At 44.1% G+C, this 20,914-nt stretch overlaps 1 protein-coding gene across 1 annotated transcript in view; it reads left to right on the top strand.

Annotated features, from left to right (window-relative positions):
• Nucleotides 1-1,104: 1,104 nt before the first annotated feature.
• Cap2 (cyclase associated actin cytoskeleton regulatory protein 2) overlaps nucleotides 1,105-20,914 on the top strand; it is a 146,601-nt gene continuing 126,791 nt past the window's right edge. Inside the window, exon 1 of the mRNA XM_052157289.1 lies at nucleotides 1,105-1,234. The gene's annotated coding sequence lies outside the window, so the exon portion shown is untranslated. The remainder of the gene's footprint in view (nucleotides 1,235-20,914) is intronic.

The raw sequence follows: 20,914 nt of genomic DNA, 5'->3' as shown, positions 1-20,914 counted from the left end.
TAACTAAGACAACAGGGAACATGGGCTTTACCAGAATTCCCTTTACCACACTATTTTGAGAGTTTGCTTTTAGAATATCTGTAGGGTCAGGCATGGTGGTGTATGCCTGTTAATCCTAGCATTGTGGAGGCAGGAGGAAGTCTGTGAGTTCAAGAACAGCTTGATCTACAACAACTCCCAGGGCAGCTAGAGTTAGGGCTTTCTCAAATTTTAAACAAAAGAACATAAGCTATTATGTTTCCTCCCTTTCATCTGCAATTCTCCTCTTGGCATTCATTCAGTGAAGAGCTTCCTGTCCCGTATTCCAGACTCCTAGGAAAATCAAAAATCGATCCTTGCTGTCTAATTATGCTAACTGGAGAGAAATGCTCCCAGTTTTGTAAGCATAGACCATCATACATATATAGAATAAGGGGCAGTGTCTACAAGTAAGCAGTTGCTCAAGTAGGTTGGTCAGGGTTCTATTCGTTTCTAAATAATCAGATGACTTTTTTCTATTTTATTTTTTTTAATTTTTTTAATTTGGTTTTTTTTTTTTTTTTTTTTTTTTTTTTTGAGACAGGGTTTCTCTGTATAGCCCTGGCTGTCCTGGAACTTTCTCTGTAGACCAGGCTGGCCTCGAACTCGGAAATCCTCCTGCCTCTGCCTCCCAGAGTGCTGGAATTACAGGCGTGCGCCACCACCGCCCGACCAGATAAGTTTTTAAAGTTTCTGTATATAAGTTACTTGCCCCAGATCTACAATCTATCTGGAGATAGATGCATCTGCACCCCTTTATCCTTTTCTTTAAGTTGGAGGACATTCGAGTCAGCCCCATTATCCTTCTCTTTGTGCAGGTCACTGTGCATCCCTACCCACCCCCAACCCCCTTCATTCAGGGGCCGCCAGACCTCCTCAGAGCTCTTTTGCAAACCTGCAGGAGGAGGCGAAGGCATTTCCTGCTTGCACCAGCTATCGCCTCTGCCCTCCTCTCTTCTCCCACGGCCCATCTGTGCCTCCTCTCTGCTCCCTTCCTTGCCACCCCCGCCCTCGGCTGGGTGCTCCCGGCCCCTCCCGCGTGCGTCTGTATTTGGAGCTGCCGGAAGCCGCGGGCGACTCTCCCCGCGAGCAGCGTGACCGACTCGGGCTCCCGTGCAGGGGGGAGGCGGAGGCAGCACAGGGCCTGCGGGAGGAGGGCGCGAGAGGCCGGAGCGGGCTTGGCATCACCGAAGCCGGGACCTGGGCTCTACAGCAGGTCAGGCTGGAGCGCGAGAGGGTGGGGAAGGCGGGAAGAATGGGGGGCTTGCCTGGGCACACGGCGCGCCCCCGGGAGGGTGGGAGATGGCCAGGGCGCAGGGAAGAAAGGCGAAGCGGACTCAGGGATCTGAGACCACTCAGCTGCGAGGACAAGGGAAGTGAGGACCGGGGATGTGAGAACCTGGGATGCAGGGACCCGGCACCAGGGCAGTCCTCATCTGGGTCAGCGCAGCCCAGCGCTTTAGCTGCTCGTCTGGCTCTGAGGACCGCGAGTTTTGGGCTGGAGGGTCACCCGTGGCCTGCCCGCCGACAGCCACCTCACCCTAGGCCGGTCCAACTTCGAGGGGTCTCCACCGCTCTGCTCTGAGCTTTCTAAGGGTTCCCGTGTGGGTGTCATTGAAATGGATCTTGCCAGTGCTACCTCAATCCGAAGGTGCTGGAAGGAAAGGAAGAGACCTGGCTTACTCTGCAGAATCTGACTTTGAGGCCATGAGTCACTTCTAAAAAATGCGAACGCAACTGATGCTTTGAAGGGACCGCTCTGAAAATGGTACCCCGCGGGCGGGCGGCTCTCTGACTGCCCCATAGGGGCTTGTTTGTGACATCAGCAGTCTTGTCGTCATCTTTAGGCTGATGGTCCGCCATGCACATGAGACTATTTGTTCTCATCAACACCACAAAGAGGCTGTGCATTAAGTCATGTCGGAATCCAGGCGTTCTTTATGTGAGTTTGTGCTTTTAGGACATGTATTTAGAATTAGGTCTAAAAAGTTTACCAAGTGGAGGTGAACTTTGTGCAGCCAAGACTTGCGTAGTTAGGAGAAGGCAGAAACAAACGGGAAAAAAAAAAACCAACTTAGTTTATCAGAATTGCTTGCAGAGAGAGCACACTGCCTGTTCCTTTGGCTGCTTGGTTTGTTGGTAGGCAGAGCTTCACCATGGCACTCCAGGCTGACCTCAGACTGTTAACAATCATTCTGCTTCAGGGCTGAGATTCCAGGTGTGCTCCTTCCCTTCTGTGAGGCAGTCTTATTCTGTACCCAGGCTGGCCAGGAGCTCGCCATTAGCCCAGGCTGCCTTCAAACTCACAATCCTCCTGCTTCAGTCTTCTGAGTGCTGGGTTACTGGTAGGCACTGCCACACCTAACGAACATGTCTCAGAAGTTCGGGGACCACTTTGTGGAAGGTAACAGTGGTGTCTCATCTTTGGAGTGATTTCGATGACATCAGTGGGATATAGTTAGAATAAAGCTTGCTGAGGGCAGGGAGGGGTTCGGGAGAGTTCAGATAACTCTGTGTAGTTAGGGACTGAAAACAGATATAGAAAACTAGTGGAAATCATGAAATAATCCATCAGTTGCAGCCAGAGCAAGGTATCTTGACAAGACTGCACTTTTTTAAAGAAAAGACTTATTTCTCCATGAATCCTCAAATCTGAAAATCCTTACTAAAGTTAGGAACAAGCGAGACTCAAAGATGAAGAGAAAGAAAAAGGAGCTGACTGTGAAAAGTGACAGTGACCAACCAGTTTTGCAAGCAGGAAGTAGGATTTTCCATAAGACATTGTGTAACTTGTTGGCATGACAGAGCGTGGGGTTCCCTAACTTCCTGGCTAAAGAGCCGCACGGTTAATAAGGGCTTTGCAGTTCTCCAGGTTGGCTTAGCAACTACTCAGCTTGGCTGTCGTAAAGCGAACGTGGCGGAGGAGAATATGGGGAGGAATGTACCAGCGAGTTAATAGATATGAAATTTGAAGTTTAGTTGATTTTCAACAGCAATTTTTCTTCTCTATCAAACACACACACACATACACACAAACTTGTACTTACACACATGTGAACACATCAACCCACACACCACACACATAGACACACCACAAATGCATACTCACACAAATGCAATCACACACAAACACAGGCATACATGCATGTACACCCTTAGTTTAGAGGAAGAGGGTTGAAGGAAACAGAAGAGAAGTAGTTTTGCTTTTTGTTTCTTTGATTTTTTTTTTCCCTCTTGAAAATAGAGAGCATCTTCCCACCTTGGGCTAGATTGAATTATGCCCAGAAATTAAATACTCACAAGAACAACATTAACTTACTTTTGACACAATGCTGTTTTATTTTGTTTTGAAGATCTCCTAGCATATATCTTTATTCTGAGGTTTAGTTTTAGTCTTGACTCATCAATTTTGTATTACACATCAGAATATGCTAAACCTAGATAAGCTACGAGCATCAGATTTAAGGGAGCAACTGTGAACTTACTGTCAAGTGTGGACATAAACTTAAGAACAAATATATATATATATGTATATGTATATGTATATATATACAAATGTATATGTATATACAAATGTATATGTATATATAATCATATGTGTGTAAAGAGATTCAGATCTACAATATATAAACAGCCTTTCTAATTTGTTAATAAAAGATGATCTGATATCAAAGTGTGCTAAGGAAGACAGATGAATGGACATAAAAGCCATAAAAAAAAATTTCCCGACATCTTCATCCATCAGGTAATTACAAGTCAAAACCACAGTAAGATCTCATGCCAGACTGACTGTAATTAAAAAAAAAATCAGATCATCCCAAGTGTTGGTGAGAGTGTGGGGCCACTGCAGCCCTCAAACACTGCTGATGGGAATATAAAAGGATGTGTTTAATTTGAAAAATCCTGGTTCCTTCAGTTGCCGTATGACCTTGCAATTTCACTGCAAGTCTACATTCAAGAGAAACGCAAAAACAGCCATGGAGAAAAAGACGCCTATACCGGGGGCTGGCAGCCTAGCTCACTAGAAGGGCATTTGTGCGTCACGCGCAAGGCCTTTGGTTCCAATCTCAGTCCTGTACCCCAAAATTAAATTGAGAAAGGAATCATAAAAATCTATACACACTGAGGCTCTCTGGTGCTAACGATGCTAATATCTAAGAGATGGAAACATGGGTGGGGGGAAGACCATCTAAAACTATGATCTATCTGTGCAATGGGATATTATCAAAAAGGAAGACAGCTGGCTCCGTGCTTGCTGCTCAGTCATGAAGACCTGAGTTTGAGCCTCAGCACCCACACAAAAACTTGGTGCAGTGGCTCATGCATGGAACCCCAGGAATGGGGAAGCAGATACAGTGTGAGACCCTGTGTCAAAAACAAGTGGAGAGTGACCGAGGAAGACATTGACCTCTGACCTCTGTGTGCACACACGTGTGCACACAGAAAGGGGTGCTGTACTATGACAACGCTACACGTGTGAACCTTGGTAGCATCCTGCTAAGTGAAAGAAGCCAGTCACATAAGACCGCATAATGCATGAATCCACTCCTCAGAAACTGTTTCTAAGAAATCTTTATAGACAGATCGATTATTATTGGTTAGGATGGGGGAGGCAAAAAGACTAAGGAGTGTCTTTCTTCTACTTTATTAGTTTTTGTTTTTTGTTTTTGTTTTTTGAGACAAGGTTTCTCTGCATAGTTCTGGCTGTTCCAGAACTTGCTCTGTAGACCAGGCTAGCCTTGAACTCAGAGATCCACCTACCTCTGCCTCCCATCCTGGGATAAAAGCTATGGGCCATCACCACCAGCTTCCTAGCTTATTTTTAAATATAATATTTTTATTACTTTGTAAAAATTTCATGTACGTTTACAATGTATTTTATCACATCCCCCTTTCATTCCTGTCTTAAAGAACACTGACTTTCCCTCCCCCTCGGAGCCATCTGCGTCAATAGCTCTTCAGTCAGGGATGGGGGCTCGTGAGTGCCCAGCCCCCACCATGCTAGAATGAAGACCTCCGCGATCTTGTACAACTTCCATGGCTGCTATGAGTCCATGAGTAGAGCCATCTTGTCGTGATCAGAGGGCTCTGCTTCTCAGCGGCTGTGCCAGCCCCAGGGATATTTGTTCCTCATGGATTTTTCTCCTCCTTTTCTCCAAGGCCCCTGAGCTCCTTTTGAGCCGAGGAAAGGTTCTAAGATCGGTGATAGTTGCCCAAGTTTGTGAGTGTTATCAAAATAATTGAATTGGCCTAGCATGTTCAGCTCTCTGCCTTCCCTGTCCTAGACTGCTACCCAGTTCCCCCCACAACCTTGAATTTTGGGTTAATCATCCCCTGATTTAAGCATAAAATAATTTTACAGCCTGCATGAGATCCTAAACAGCTCTCATGCAGATCTTTTTAGTCTTTTATGTATTTTAAACGGTATTCATAGTCTCCATCACTTTTTGTTTGTTCATTGGTTGGCTGGTTGTTTTGTTGTTTGTTTTTGAGACAGCAAAACTCTTAAAACGCACCACAATTTTAAGAATTACCTGTATTGTCACATGAAGTCACTTGAGGATCTTTGACAAATGTTTCTTAATCCTTAGGGCCTTTCTCCAGCCTACAGGCTGTTTCCCATGGTTTCCCTTTACCAAGAATGCTGTGTTGGAGACCATTTCCATGTGTTTTAAGAGTGACTGTGTACAGTGTGTGTGTGTGTGTATGTGTCTATATTGCATGTGTGTAAGAGGTACATGTTCACCTGTAGATATTTATCCCTATCCCAGGCTAACTTCCAAATGGATGAGCTGGGACTAAGATTTATTTATTCAGCTTGAACACAATTGCTGGGCGAATTACCCCTAATCTATTTTTCTAATGCTAGACTGACTACTTCCCAGCTGTGCTCCCCTACTTGCAGTCTGAGTTTCATCCGGGTTATTTTTGCTCCTCAGTTTGTCCTGGGGTGGGGGTGGGGGGAGGAGGGCATTTCACTTGGTCACATGCTCCTGACCCATTGCGTCTAATGGAGATCTCCTGTTCTCTCTCTCTCTCTCTCTCTCTCTCTCTCTCTCTCTCTCTCTCTCTCTCTCTCTCTCTCTCTCTCTCTCTCTGCTTTATTCTTCCTCCTTCTCCTCCCCTGCTTCCTCCCCTCTCTCCTCCTCGTGGTTCCTACCTGTGACTCCTAGCCCAACAATAGCCGAAGCCCCGCCTACCTCCATTCTTCCTAGTAATTGGCTGTAGCCGCTTTTATTTAGCAAATAGCTTTAAATAGGAGAGCAAGGTTTACACAACAAAAGCCAGTATGTGTGAGAATGTGCTTATCTGGAGGCAACCAGATCTTGGGGTTCAGGAGGTAGCATTTGTATACACAGCACCAGACCAACCCCCAACCTTCACTTATGTGTGCAAATATGGAAGACAAACAGCAGCGGCAGATACTGTTTTTAAACAGCGGTTATCTTTTGTTTGAGACAGGGTCTCTCAAACCCACCCACTAGGCAAGGCTGGCTGGACAGGCAGCCTCAGGGACCCACCTGGCTCTGTCTTGCCAACTCTGAGACTACATGTGACTGGTACTTTGTTTGGGTTTTTGACATAGGTTCTGGACATGTCTGGGCTCGGGTTCTAAAGCTTCCGACCTGTGCACTTTGTGGGCTAAGCTATCTCCCCAGACAGCCCTGTGCTACAAATTTTGGTGACACACCATTGACACATAGGCTGAGTTTATTTGTCCCTCCAGCTCAAGATAATACCATGCGTTCCAAGACCCTGGCTTTCAATCTATTTAAAGTCTACTCTTAAGAACTGTTTTCTGAAGTACAGAAACATTTCAACACTGCGGCTCACAAATGGTGGTGAGGAGATGTCTCAGCCCATCAAGTACATCAAGTGGGTGCAGTCCCATAAGACTGACCTTTTGTTATATGAGGTTTACATCTAGGGGAGTCTTGTTTTGTATTTTTCTCTATAAATCGTTTTCTTACTTGGGAAAAGCATGGCTTCTTTCATTAAGAAATTCTTTGACAGGGTTTCCCCCCACTTTTCAATATTCAGCCCTGTATAAGAAGAGACATGGGGTTGCAGAACCCAGGAGGAGAGCCTTCGCTTATTATGAGCAGTGTTCAGCTACGCTAGCTGCGAACTAGACACCCAGCTAACAGTCATGTTGACCTCTGAAATGAGTGGAGAAGGAGAGTGTGGCCTTGGTTTTTAAAATTTCACACATGCCTGACGGCTGGAGAAGTCATGGAAATATTGAGGCTCCTGCTGGCCTCCAGCTGCGCAGAATTTAAGAGTCCACGCTATAATCAAACTGAGATTACCCAAACCTCTCTTAATTTGGAGAGAAAATAACCCATTACTTGGTGGGATAACATGGGAATCCAGAGAAATTCTGGGGTTTGCTGGAGATTTATTTGCTCTGCTGTGTCTGACCAGTAGGCTGTCTCCAGGGTCAAGAATGAACACCACTGAATAGAAGCTGTTATCTCTACTTTGAGTGCTCCTTGCAAAGAATCTATACTTGGGATGGCATCCCAATTTCCCTACCGTGTTTTCTATTTGGTTTCTATTCACAGTAGACTCTCTGGTTCTCATGAGATAAACTCCTTTTCACTATTTAGCAACAAAAATCAGTCAGGCTGGACCACATCAAGAAAACTAGCTGTTGTTTTCTTTGTATTTTTTCTCTACTTCCAAATACAAACACAAGACTCCCCTAGTAGTAAAACTGCAACAAAATAACCAAATAATACAACTTAAGAAAGGGTTTACTTGGACCACAGTTTAAGGGTTCAGCCTATCTGGTGAGAACAGCATAGTGGGAAGAGATGGACACACTGCTGGCACAACTGGGAGGCTGGGAGAGGCCAATGTGGGCGCTCAGCAGGCTTTCTTCTTGTCACTCTATGCCCCCAGCCTCCTCAGTGGTACCAACCACACTGAGGGTGAGTCTTTCTTCCTCAGTGTAGTTCAACCCAATGTAGAAACTCCCTCAGAGACATATCAGGAGATTTGTCTCCTAGGTAATGCCATCACACCCGGCAGACTGTGACACACCCAGTAGTCGCCATTGTGCAGGCCAATCCAGTTCTCCAGAACCAAGTTAAATAGGCATCTTCTCTGCGCCTGGTTCCATTGGAACGTCATTTTGGAGACCATTGTATTTGTCCTTGAAAATCCATATGTTGAGTCACTTACCTTACAGCTATTTGTATTCAGAGTGGAGCCTTTGGAATGTGATGGACACTGAGGACTTCCCAGGGTTCCTGCTGTGGACATCCCTTCATGTCCTGCATCTATCTTCAGAATGGCCTCTTGATAGGACTCAGACTCCTCAGACATCTTTCTAAAGGGAGAGCGAGGGATGACCTAATTACTAAAGAAGTTAAACTTCTTTAGTAATTAAAAATGTTTAAATGAGGCTTGCTAAAGTGAAAGACCCTCAGATAGTGTAGAATGGGGGGTGTTTCTTAGTGCATTTTTGTGTCACTGTTATTAAAATATCTGAGGCGGAGTAAGTAATGAAAAAAAAAGATTGTTTTGGCTCATAGACATTGTTGCAGGGAACTTGGGGACCGGGTGGTCACAGCCCACAAGGACTTCATGCTGTGTCAGGGAATAATATATAGATGTGGGCATGTGAGGTAGCCTGGTTTCCTAACAGCCTACTTCTGTGGTGACTAACCTTGTCCGCAAGACTTCATCCCTCCACGACTAAAACCAAACTCATAAAACTATCCACCCATCATGAGCATGCCCTGTACCCTCTGGTCATGAGGATCCCTCCACACTCCCTTGGGTCACACTCACCTTGGATACTCCTCACACTGTAACAATCACCTCCCAAAGGCCCTGAATCCTGACAGAGCTCCTGTGAGAAATTCAGTGTCAGTTTGGGCTTTATAAGTAGACATCACGTGTCCACACTGCAGAGGGAAAGTGGTCATCATGCTTCTTGTTTTAGCAGTCCTCAAACTGTGCACCTGGACCACACGCGGAGAAGCCTTCCTTAAGCTCCCAGGCTTGGGTGTTTTAAGAGAATAAACATCTGAATTCTTGTCATCGCCCATATATACTCTTTCCCACGATGAATCTTCCTGCTGGTGGGCCTGTGATGGAGACAGTTGCACCGGCTCATCTTATTTCCCATAATCCTCTTCTCCTCTTACGAGAAGCTTGCTAAGTGTTCATCTTAATATCCATGTTAGCAGGAGCTCTATCTCTGACCCATTTTAGTAACCCGTTCTGTCCAGGGATGTAGGAGACCTAGTAGACACGAAGAGGAAAGGAGCTGCATTTGGGAATGTTTGTTTAGTTTTATGGCTGGGGAAGTTGAGTGGTTCCCATTCCAACATGGGGATCCTCGTATGTATCATGTATGCTCTAAGTCTTCAAAAGCAATGCAGACAGGGTGCCTCAATGGTGAATAAAGGTTTACCACTAAGCCTGAGGACCTCAGTTCCATGTTGGAATCCACATGGTGAGGGGGAGCCAATTCCCTCAAGTTGTCTTCTGTGTCCCACAAATATGCTGTGGCTTGCACACCTGATCGACTGATGTAACAAGAAAAAAGTTAAGTAAGACAGATGCAGATCTTCAGCCTAGCCAATTGTACAGTGATGTCAAAGGATGAGCTTAAGAAGAATAGAACAGGGACTATCACACAAATAATACTGAACACCTCTAAGCTTATTAAATGACCAGAAAGATCTTCCATGCAGCTTAAAAGATGTGATTTATAATTCAAGAATAAATTTATCTCATAATGTAAATCTCGCATCTTCCATAGGCGGGAGAGGTCACTGGAACTTCCTCAGGGGGTGGAAAAGTGCCAGGCTGTATCTGCTTTTACCTGTCTGCAATCAATAATTACATTGTTGCAATTGTTCTACTAGCTTTTCTTTTGCAAGTTAACTTCTGTATCTACAAATATATAAAATAACCTAATTTAAAAAGAAACAAGGAGCACCTGAAATAACCAGAAGGAAGAAGGGTTACGGTAGTCACTAGACTTAGATGTCCCTATTTATCCTGACACTGCTGGTTCAGATACTTTTAATATCTCACCACCCTGCCATGCTGCTCATGTCTCCTGGGAGACATTTTGAGTGACATTTCCGTAACAGCGTTCTTCATCTGTTCCCATCTCTTTATTTAAGCATTACATTGATGGAAAAACAAACAAAATTGCTGCTCTGACTTCCTCACTTTAATAATAGGTGTACTTATACACAGTCATAAAATAATTTGATAATAAAATATTCAAAAGAGGCAGATTTCAAAAAAAAAAAAACCTTTTGAATTATATTGAGCAATCATGTGCCAAAATTTGTAGTGTTTGTGGGTTTCTTTCTTTGTTTTGAGAAGTCGGATTGTAGGAATAATAATAGCAACAATGGGGCTGGAGAGATGGCTCAGTGGTTAAGAGCACTGACTGCTCTTCCAGAGGTCCTGAGTTCAAATCCCAGCAACCACATGGTGGCTCACAACCATCTGTAATGAAATATGATGACCTCTTCTGGTGTGTCTGAAGACAGCAACAGGACAGTGTACTCACATACATAAACAAATCCTTTAAAACAATAATAGCAGCAATGATGTCACATACTAGGGACAATGTTGTCATATAATAGCAACAGTGATTCACATAATAGGGACAATGATGTCACATAATAGGAACAATGATGTCAGAAGAGATTTTTAAACATATTTTGACCATTTAATAAACATTTAAGCTTGCATAACTTTTTATTATTATTATTTCGTTTTATGTGTTGTGGGTATTTTCCCTACATGTATCTGTGCTCACTCTGCATAGTGTCCAAAGAGGGCAGAAGAAAGCATCAGAACCTCTGGGATTGGAGTTCAGATGTTTGTGAGCTGTTCTGCGGGTGCCGGGACTCGAACCTGAGCCCTGCAGAAGAGCATCCAGGGCTCTGAACCACCGAGCATCTCTCATTCCTTCATGCCATTATTTTTGATACAGTAAAATATGGTTGGGTACCCTGTAGGAGGCATTAAAGCAGAGCATATATAACACTTAAACAAGCCCCTGTAGGACAAAGAGAACTAAAACATAAGTTTGAGGAGAAAATGAAGTTTTTCAAAGTCACAAATGGAGGAATGTGATTGGTGGGGAGGGACTTATTTATGTATTGTTCATTAATCATGGTTTCATCAAATAGAATGAGAACACCTTCCACCGTGACTGAACCATGTACCAGTTAACTCCTTGTGCCGCTGATTTAAGGGATATGTTTAACAACTAACAGTTTTGGTGTTTCTTACACCTCTCAAAGAGAAGTCATCATAGTCCATCACACTTCCTTCCCTCCCTCCCTCCTTCCCTCCCTCCTTCCCTCCCTCCCTCCTTCCCTCCCTCCCTCCTTCCCTCCCTCCTTCCTTCCCTCCCTCCTTCCCTCCTTCCTTCCCTCCTTCCCTCCCTCCTTCCCTCCCTCCTTCCCTCCCTCCTTCCTTCCTTCCTTCCCTCCTTCCTTCCCTCCTTCCCTCCTTCCTTCCCTCCTTCCCTCCCTCCTTCCCTCCCTCCTTCCCTCCCTCCTTCCCTCCCTCCCTCCCTCCCTCCCTCCCTCCCTCCCTCCTTCCCTCCCTCCCTCCCTCCCTCCCTCCCTCCCTCCTTCCCTCCCTCCTTCCTTTTCTCCCTTGGCAATTATTTATTCACTTGCTCATCTTTAATTTTCTTCTCTTGGGAGGAACTGTGTGTGTGTGTGTGTGTGTGTGTGTGTGTGTGTGTGTGCGTGTGTGTGTGTGTATGTGTGTGAAATATTTAGTGATTGTATCTTTGTATCTTTCTCCTCTTTTCTCTTTCTTTTTCTTTTTTTTCATCTCTCTTGAGACTCTTGCAGTCCAAGATGGTTTGGAACTCACTATATAATTTAAGGTAGCCTCAAAATAATGGCTATCCTCCTGCCTCAGCTTGCTTTCCAAGTCTATAATTACAGGTATGAGCCACTGTGACTTGATGCTGTTGTTTCAAAATCTAGGTTTTCTACCTCAGGCTCTTTCTCCTCTCACGGGGCTCCAGGATTAGACCCTTAAGAGTCGTCCTACAGACCTCTCAAACTCCATTCTTTTTCTTCAGTGTTTTGTTCCTTCTGTTCTTCAGATTAAACAAGACCTATGTCATCAAATTCAAGGTACCTTCCTCAGCCATCTCCAGTCTGCTGCCAAGCTTATCCACTGTACTTTTGTCTTTTGTTATTGTAGGGTCTGTTTGTTTTAGTTCTAGAACTTTCTTATAGTTCTTATTACTCTGTTAAGAACTCCTGGCTTCCCGCCGTGTCAGGGATATTAGCCTCATCTCAAGCACAGTTAAAACAGCTTCTACAAATGTCTCTGGAAATTCCAACGTCTATGTCACCTCATGGTTGACATTCGCAGGTTGTCTTTTCTCAGGGGTGGTTGTGTTTACATGCCAAGTCAGTTTGATTTAAATCTTGGACATTTAGGGTTTGCTTTATGAGACCCTGGGTCCCTTGGAAAATGTTGGCTCTTTGGTTTTCCTTGGTTTCACCTGTTGCATGTAGTTTTAAAAATCGATACCGCCTTTGCCCGGAAAGCTGCGCTTCCAGCCCTTCCCGGCTTCCCTTTCTAGCCATTCTGGGAGGTGACTGTTCCCCTTGCCCCTCCCGAGACCCTTGAATCTTTGGATAAAAGACCAGCCAATCAGCTCTGTGTTGCGTGCAGTGTGCAGGGGTCCTAACATGACTTCTAGTTTCAAAGTCCCTGTGCCCCATGTGTGCGCTATTTGGGAGTTAATCTTGGACTCCAAACAAGGTTGGTAATAGTTCAGTTCTCAGGGCCTCTAGGTTTGCCCCACACATGCAACTCAAGGGTGAGACTGGAATGTTCCAGAATTGGGATATTCTCTTCATCTCTACTCTGTGGTTTTCCCTCATATTCTCCTGTTCTTCTGACAAAAACACTAGATTTCTCTTGGAAGTTTTAGCCATCTATCCTGCTACAATATAGTTCCCCAAGTCTGGGTTATCCTCAGGACAAAGCAGTGAGATGAACTGTAACAGTCAGCACACAAGACAGATCAAAATGCATTCCCTCGCCATGTTCTCAGGCCAGTCAGTGGTGAAGAAGAGTTAGATTCATTCACTGGAAATTGGCAAATTAGACTCAAGTTAATTGTCCACCAGATTCCCATAGGTAGGTGGGTTGCCGTTGAAGGGGCTGTGTCTCAAGGATTCTCTCTGATCCCTGTGATGCTTCCTCCCTGACCCATCCCCTCACCCCCACCCCACCGCCACTATATCACATGACAAAACTTGGCTTCTTATAGCCAAAGGTCCTAGTTCAAAGAATGGCTTACCCTGTAAAGTCAATGGGCTTTGGTTTGGGGGGACTGAACCTGTCACAAGGAGGAAATGTGAACTGGCCAAATAATCTCTCCATATGTACTCTGCACTCTGCTCAGCATTGGTGGAGAAAACAGGAAGTCTGTACCCTAAAGGGGATGTAGGGCTCTGGAAGACTTGGGAGATGAGACCAGTGGTACCAGGACAAGGCCCTTGGAGCACAGCAGCAGCACCACAAGAAGGTGCTCATTGATTCCATCTGCCTCCACCTCCCCACATGCCACCCAGCCCAGCTCTTCTTCCTGGGATCTGAGAATTAAGGTTGGGTCTTACATTTGCACAGCAAGCAGCTCACAGGCTGTGTCCTTTCCCTAGCCCCTTGGGGATTCCTGGAAGCACATTCAAAATCCATAGATTTCTGTGCTCCCAAACCTAAGATTAAACAGGAAATAGACACAAAGAGTAGGAAGGTGAAGACTTCCTCTGCAAATGCAAAGCCCCACTTGACTAGTTTTTTTTGCAAGTATACCAAAAATTAAAAACATCTGGCCATTCCATCTTAGATTAATCCTCTTGGGCAAGGGTGCATCAACACCTTTCTTTCCTACCAATCACTGAGGGCCGTAATCTCGTGATTCACTGTTGATTTGTGGTTGTATTTACTCATTCATGCTTGATGAAGTTTTCACAACCACACACACACACCACGCACAAAAGTCAAGTGTACATTTCCTGAGGAATAGCACTTGAGGTTGAGCTCTGGCTCCCACATTCACACACACACATACACACCTACACACCTGGTCTCTCTCTCTCTCTCTCTCTCTCTCTCTCTCTCTCTCACACACACACACACACACACACACATACACACACAGGGTGTGTGAGAGAGAGAATCACTAAAGACTCACCACTGTTGCTTCTCCGTCTTTGACCTAGGAAGAGAAGCATTGACTGGCTTTCAGGAAATGCTAAAGACCTTACTCTCTTATATGAACACAAAAACACTAACGAAGTAACTTTCTTTACTCATTTTATGAACTTGCTGTGAAGATTTTACAAAACTCTTTGAACAACATGAAATATATGTGGGTTTTTTTTTATTGATATCCTAAAGGAAAAATAAGGAGCCTTGGAAGATGCAGGGCTTGCCTCTGGTGAGAGCAAACATATATGTTTAATCATGGATGACACTATAGTTCCACACAGGAAAGACTAATCTAGTCTTTTATATGGAAATTTCTCCTGTGGAAAATCTGGCTTCCAGCCTGATCTGGGATGGTGCCAGAGAGCAGGCAGCAAGCGAAAAGCATCCAGTGGAAGCCAATTCATTAGTCAATCAAAAATATTTATAGACTTCTCTAGGTATATGGCATCATGCTGGACTCCGTGGGAGGACGGAGGAAAGTGAGATCAGCCTCGGCTCCCGCAAAGCATGCTGCCCGGGCCTTTGGGAAGCAGGGAGGGCACGTGCCAAGGGAAAACACAGCACAAGGACTGTGTTCGTTGGGTGTCTCACAGATGCTAAGGATGCTAACTGGACACATGGGCTGCTATTCTGTTATTCTGGGTTCACGGCATTTGCATGTTGCTGTGGGGTACCAGTGTTCAGAGCAACCAGGACTGCTAGTTATCCTTAGCACTGTTGGGAATGAGTGAGGGGTGGGCTAAACTGACCCCTCTCCAATGAGCATGAGAAGATTCGGGTGAACTGTGGCGGAAGATGGAGGGTTCTTTTCCAAAATTAGCCTTGATTGACTTCTTTGTGCTGCTTGTTTGTGTATGCTCCTGTGTGTGTTCCTATGTGTATGTGCATATGTATGCCATGTCTGTGTGTTTCTATGTGTGCTCCTGTGTGTGTCCCTATGTGTGTATGTATGTCTGTGTGAGTTCCTGTGTGTGTTCCTGTGTGTGTGCGTGTTTCTGTGTGTGTTCCTATGTGTATGTGCATATGTATGCCGTGTCTGTGTGTGTGTTTCTGTGTGTGTTCCTGTGTATCCCTATGTGTGTATATATGTCTGTGTGAGTTCCTGTGTGTGTTCCTATGTGTGTGTGTGTTTCTGTGTGTGTTCATATGTATGTGTGTTTCTATTTGTGCTTCTGTGTGTGTTCCTATGTGTGTATGTTTGTCTGTGTGAGTTCCTGTGTGTGTTCCTGTGTGTGTTGATATGTGTGTGTGTTTCTGTGTGTGTTCATCTGTATGTGTGTTTCTGTGTGTGCTTCTTTGTGTGTTCCTATGTGTGTACGTGTATGTATGTGCGTGTATGTCTGTGAGTTCCTGTCTGTGTTCATATGTGTGTGTGTTTCTGTGTGTGCCCCTGTGTGTGTTCCTTTGTGTATGTATGTCTTTGTGTGTTCCCGTGTGTGTTCCTATGTGTGTGTTCATATATGTGTGTTTCTGTGTGTGCTTCTGTGTGTTCCTGTGTATGTGTATATGTCTGTGTGTATGTCTATGTGTGTGTTCCTGTGTGTATGTTCATATGTGTGTTTCTGTGTGTGCTCCTGTGTGTGTTCCTATGTCTTTGTATGTGTGTGAATTCCTGTGTGTATTCCTGTGTGTATGTATTCCTCTGTATATGCGTGTGTGCATGTGCATGTGTGTATGTGTGTATATTCCTCTGTGCAGATACACACTTGTTGCAGGTACACTTGAATGTCAGAGGACAATCTCTGGTGCTACTCCTCAGATATCACACACTAGTTGTTGTTGTTGTTGTTGTTGTAATAAAGCCTCTCATTGGCCTGGAACTTTCCACATAGAACTATGTAGTCAATGAATCCCAGGTATCAGCCTGGTCCCAACTCTCTAGAACTGGGATTACAAGTGCATACACCCCAGCACACCTGGATTTTCCTATGTAGGTTCTGAGGGTTTAATTCAGCTCCTCGTGTTTGCAAGGCATGCATTTACCTACCGAGCCTTATTGCCAGTCCCTGTGAAGAACTGCTCGAATGTTAGAGTTGTCATAAAAAATATTTAGAAGGAAAATATGTGATTAAAAAAATCCAATTACATGGCAAGCCTTTCATTTTATGGCAATCAATACACATCAAAAGAGAAAATCTTGAATAGAAATGTCAGAAGAGGCTAGAAGGATGGCTCAGCATTGAGAGTAATTGCAGCTCTTCCAGAGGTCCTACGTTCAATTCCCAGCACCCACATGATAGTTCACAGCCATCTGTAACTCCAGTTCCAGGAAGTCTGATGCCCTCTTCTCACTTATGTGGGCATTGGGTACACACAGTGCTCATACATACAAGCAGACAAAAGGCTCAGCTATAGAAAATAAAAGATGTAAGTCTGAAACTTTTTCTCTTTAATATTGGAAGAAGACTACAGCCATTCCATTCTGAGGCCACCTGATCTTCTGTGCTCTCAGAGCTAAGCAGGATCAGACCTTGTTTGAATTTGTATGGGAGAAATATTAGAAGAATTAAGTAAAGGAACAGGAAAAAATAAAACATTTTTTAAAAAATCTCTTCCACTTGCCATACTTTCTCAGTGATCCCTTAACACCCCACATATTGTAACTCTTGTAACACATTGTAACACATATTGTACTCTTACCGCTAAGATATGGACTGTCTTACTAACCTTGGCTAGCCTGTTCATCTGTCTGTGTTCCAGGGTCTGTGTGTCTATAAATGGGTAGTGACGTAGCAAAGCAATATTAAGCACATTCCCCAGGGCTCCTATTGTAGTTAATTTTCCTCACTGAGGCTATAAAATGACTGGTAGAAAGCGCTTACGGGAGAAAGGCCTTATTTTGGCTCGCGGTTTGAGTGAGGACAGTTCACCGTGGCCGGGGCAGCTTGCTCACATGTGGGTGGGTCAGGATGCAGGGGGAGAGGACCTCTGGTGCTCAGTGTACTTTTTCCTTTTTATTTAAGACTCAGCCATATCAGAGTGAGCCTTCACTGCGCAGACACAGCAAGAGTTGTATCTTCTAGATGATTCCAAATCCATCGAATTCACCATAAAGATTAACCCTCACAGTGCCCCAGCTAACAAGAGCCAGAGGACCAGTTGGGGGTCAGTGACTCCAACCTCAAGATCCCTCTGTGCTTTACCAGCTGAAGATGAGCACAAACTTTGTGAAATGCCCATAGAGTGTAGACCTCTCCTTTTACGGGAATTTGAAAAGGAAAAGGCACAGGAATGCATTCTCTTTAGGTATTTTACACATAGACTATACTGTGAACATAGACCCTGACCAGATTAGGGCCAAAGTATCACTACTTTGAGAATGGGCTTTTCAGAGGGATTAGTGAGAGAAAACGGCCATACTGATCTTTTCTCCTAGGAAAATGTTTCTTTATCCTGGGTCTCTGTTGTTGCGATACAGTCTATGGGAGAGCACATACTGGTTACAGGAAATAGTTCTTTATTCTGGGTCTCTTTGTTGTTGCAATGCAGTTGAAAGGAGAGCACACACTGGTTATAGGAAATATGTCTTTATTCTAGGTCTCTTTATTGTTGGAATAAAGTCAATGTGAGAGCACACACGGATTATGGGAAATATTTGAACCCCGGGTTTTTTTTTTAATTTATTTATAAACTCAGAGACAAAAATACCACAGGGCATAGGAAGATAGGAGGGAGCATCATAGAAGAAGGTGACACCAGATGCCAGGTCATAGATGAACAGCCTGGCTACAAAACAACTGTTGGATGAGAGAAGGGCCCACCCTGGAAGAAACACACGGAGACTGTCCACTGTGCTGGGCTCTGCTGAGTGGAGACTCTCACAGCTGAAGAAAAGGGGAAAATGGGTCCTGTTTAATCTCCTACAAAACCAAGAGCTAGGCCAGGTGTGGTGGTACACACCTATAAACTCAGTTCTCAGGAAACTAAGGAGGAGGACAGAAAGTCTGAGGCTAGCCTGGGCTACATAACAAGACTCTTGTCTCAAAAGACAAAGAAACAAAAAGGAAAGGAAAGAAAGGGATAGGGTGAGAAAGGAAAAGATAAAAAGAAAAAAGGAAAAGCCACAATGCTGATAACAATAGCTTTAGGAAAACCAGATGAGCCAATGGATCAGAGTGGCTCTTCAGAGTCAGATGTGACTCTCCGTGAATTGTGGCAGCACGCCATTAAAAAGATGAGATACAGGGAACTTTGTAGGTTTGGAAGGCTGATACCTGTAATCCCAGTACTAGGGAAACAGAGAGACAGGAAGATTGAGAATTGGAAGCCATCTTGGACTACATTGCAAGTGTTAGGCAAGCCTGGGTTATATGAGACCATGTTATATTTAAATTTAACATACAGATGTGCCCTGGTGTAATTTAGTGCATAATGCCTTAACATGGAAGAAAACCAGACAAGACGTAGACAAAATCATATTACTTGGAGATGAAGAGATAATTGTCCAAAAAAAAAAAAAAACTGGCCAGTGATTGAAAATGATTCTCTCTCCAAATGAAAAGATAGAAACAGGGAACTGTTGTGGTTTTATAAGAATTGCAAGCTAAATTTTGCAAAAAGGTAGAAGAAAAATAGTGTTTCTGCCATATTGAAATGAGTATTTGAAGCTGTGGATAAGTTTAACATGGCCTAAACGACGTATGTAGTATATATATAATATATATATATATATATAATCACGAGACACCCTTTTGATTGTGTGCCCCTCCGCCTTGATAAAGGCAAATGTTAAACTTTACAAAAGGAAAATGAGGCGAGATATGGAATCAACAAAGGCACATATTTATAGGTGAATGAATAAAGGAAATGAGGAGTAGGCACGTACTTAAAGAATATCATTCAGCTATTAAAGGAATAAGGTCCTATCACCTGTGCCTAAATGGATAAAATAGGAAGAAACAATATCAAGTGAAATAGTCCAGACAACCCAAGACAAAACCACATGTTCTGCCTTGACCCATGTGGAAACTAGAAATACTGATCTCCAAGAAGGACAGAGCTGAATGTTGGTGATTAAAAGCTAGAGAGAGTGGGGGAGGGGAGGGAGTTGCTGTGCACTGGGTTCTGACTTGTATGAGGAATGCTAAGGTTCAGTGTTCTGGTCTACAGTACAGTAGCTGCACATTACCACAACCTGTTATATAATTCATAAAGAACCAAGAGGAGAGCTTGAAGACCACACACACACACACACATATACACATATGCGCATATACACACCATCATGTGTGTCAGTGGATGGATGCTAACCATCCTGACTCAATCATGATGTAATACTGAGTTCCCACACTGTGTCCTGTAACTGCGCTATGTTGTCTAAAAGAGAAAAAGATATATAGAAAGGTAAAGAAAAAGTAAAGGAGGAGTTTTAAATAAGAAGAGTAATGACACATTAAGGTGGGTTTCCCATTATAATTAATCTCAAGAGATACTTCAAAAATTCATGCACAAGGAATTAAGATGGATCTCAAGTATGGGCAAAGTGGTGTGTGTCTGTAACTTCAGCTGATCAAAGCCAACCTTGGCTACAGAGCTAGTTGAAGACCAGCCTGGTCTACATGAAGAATCCTAGGCCAACCAGGCCTACCTATTGAGGCTCTGTTTTGTTTGTTTTTGTTTTAAGAAATAAATTACCCTCAAATGTAGTTTCTTAAAGCAAATCTTCAAGAGGATGGAAAATCAGCTCAATGGTTAAGAGCACTGTCTGCTCTTCCTGAGGTCTTGAATTCAAGTCTCAGCACTCCTGTGGCAACTCACAATTGTCTGTAACCCCAGCCCTAGGGGATCCAATGACCTCTTCTAGCCTCTGTGGGCATCAGGCATACACATGGTACATAGAGATACATGCAGGCAAAACATCCATAAATAGTAATTAATTTAATTTAAAAAAACTTTAAAATTGTAGAATGTCAGAATGTGATCACGTTTTCTTCTGGTCTGATATGCTCTAGGCAGTAGAGACTCACCTATAGGGTCCCTTCTACATGGACAGGGTGGCTAGAATTCTGGAGAGCTGTATTTGAGCTACACCATCTGATCCAGACTCTTAAGTCTTCAGTTATAAATCTAGTCTCCTGTTCCACCTCTGATTCTTAGACTATCTATCACCTAGCTAACTTGCCCCCTCACCCTGTTCCACCAGCCTCCTGTCCAAACGCTTCTGTCTGTCTCCCTCAGCAGACCCACATCCCTCAGCAGACCCTCGAGTTCCCATCTGCTGTGGCAACTCTGCCTCTCCTCAGCCTCTTTCTTCATCCCCAGCTCCTGTCAAAAGTTGGCTGAGTGCGTTTTGAAATGCCAAGGCAAATGGGCTGGAATGTGGAGAATTTCTTGGCTGTGCTTAGTCTCGAAAGTCTGCACGGCAGCTGAGGTCAAATGTAGAGAGACTGAGAAAGTTTGAGTAGAATACATGGCTACCTCAGACCCCATAGGTCACCCTGGGCAAGCTAATGTGGATCCCAGTGTCCCCCTTCTTTTGTTTGCTGTTCAATGTCTCTTACAGAGTGCTCCTAAATTTTAAACCTAGAGGTATCCTTCTAGTCTCCTCATGGCCTGTTTTGGTCTCATTAGAGGCTGTGACAAGACTTGCTGATTTTACATGAAGTGGCATCTGAGTGGCTTTTAGGCCGCATTCCACAGCAATCTGCCTTGCCCT

The sequence above is a fragment of the Apodemus sylvaticus genome, chromosome 14, assembly GCF_947179515.1.
Source record: "Apodemus sylvaticus chromosome 14, mApoSyl1.1, whole genome shotgun sequence".
Classification (NCBI taxonomy): domain Eukaryota; kingdom Metazoa; phylum Chordata; class Mammalia; order Rodentia; family Muridae; genus Apodemus; species Apodemus sylvaticus.
Note: the sequence above shows the minus strand (reverse complement) of the source record. Positions and strands in the feature narration are given on the sequence as shown.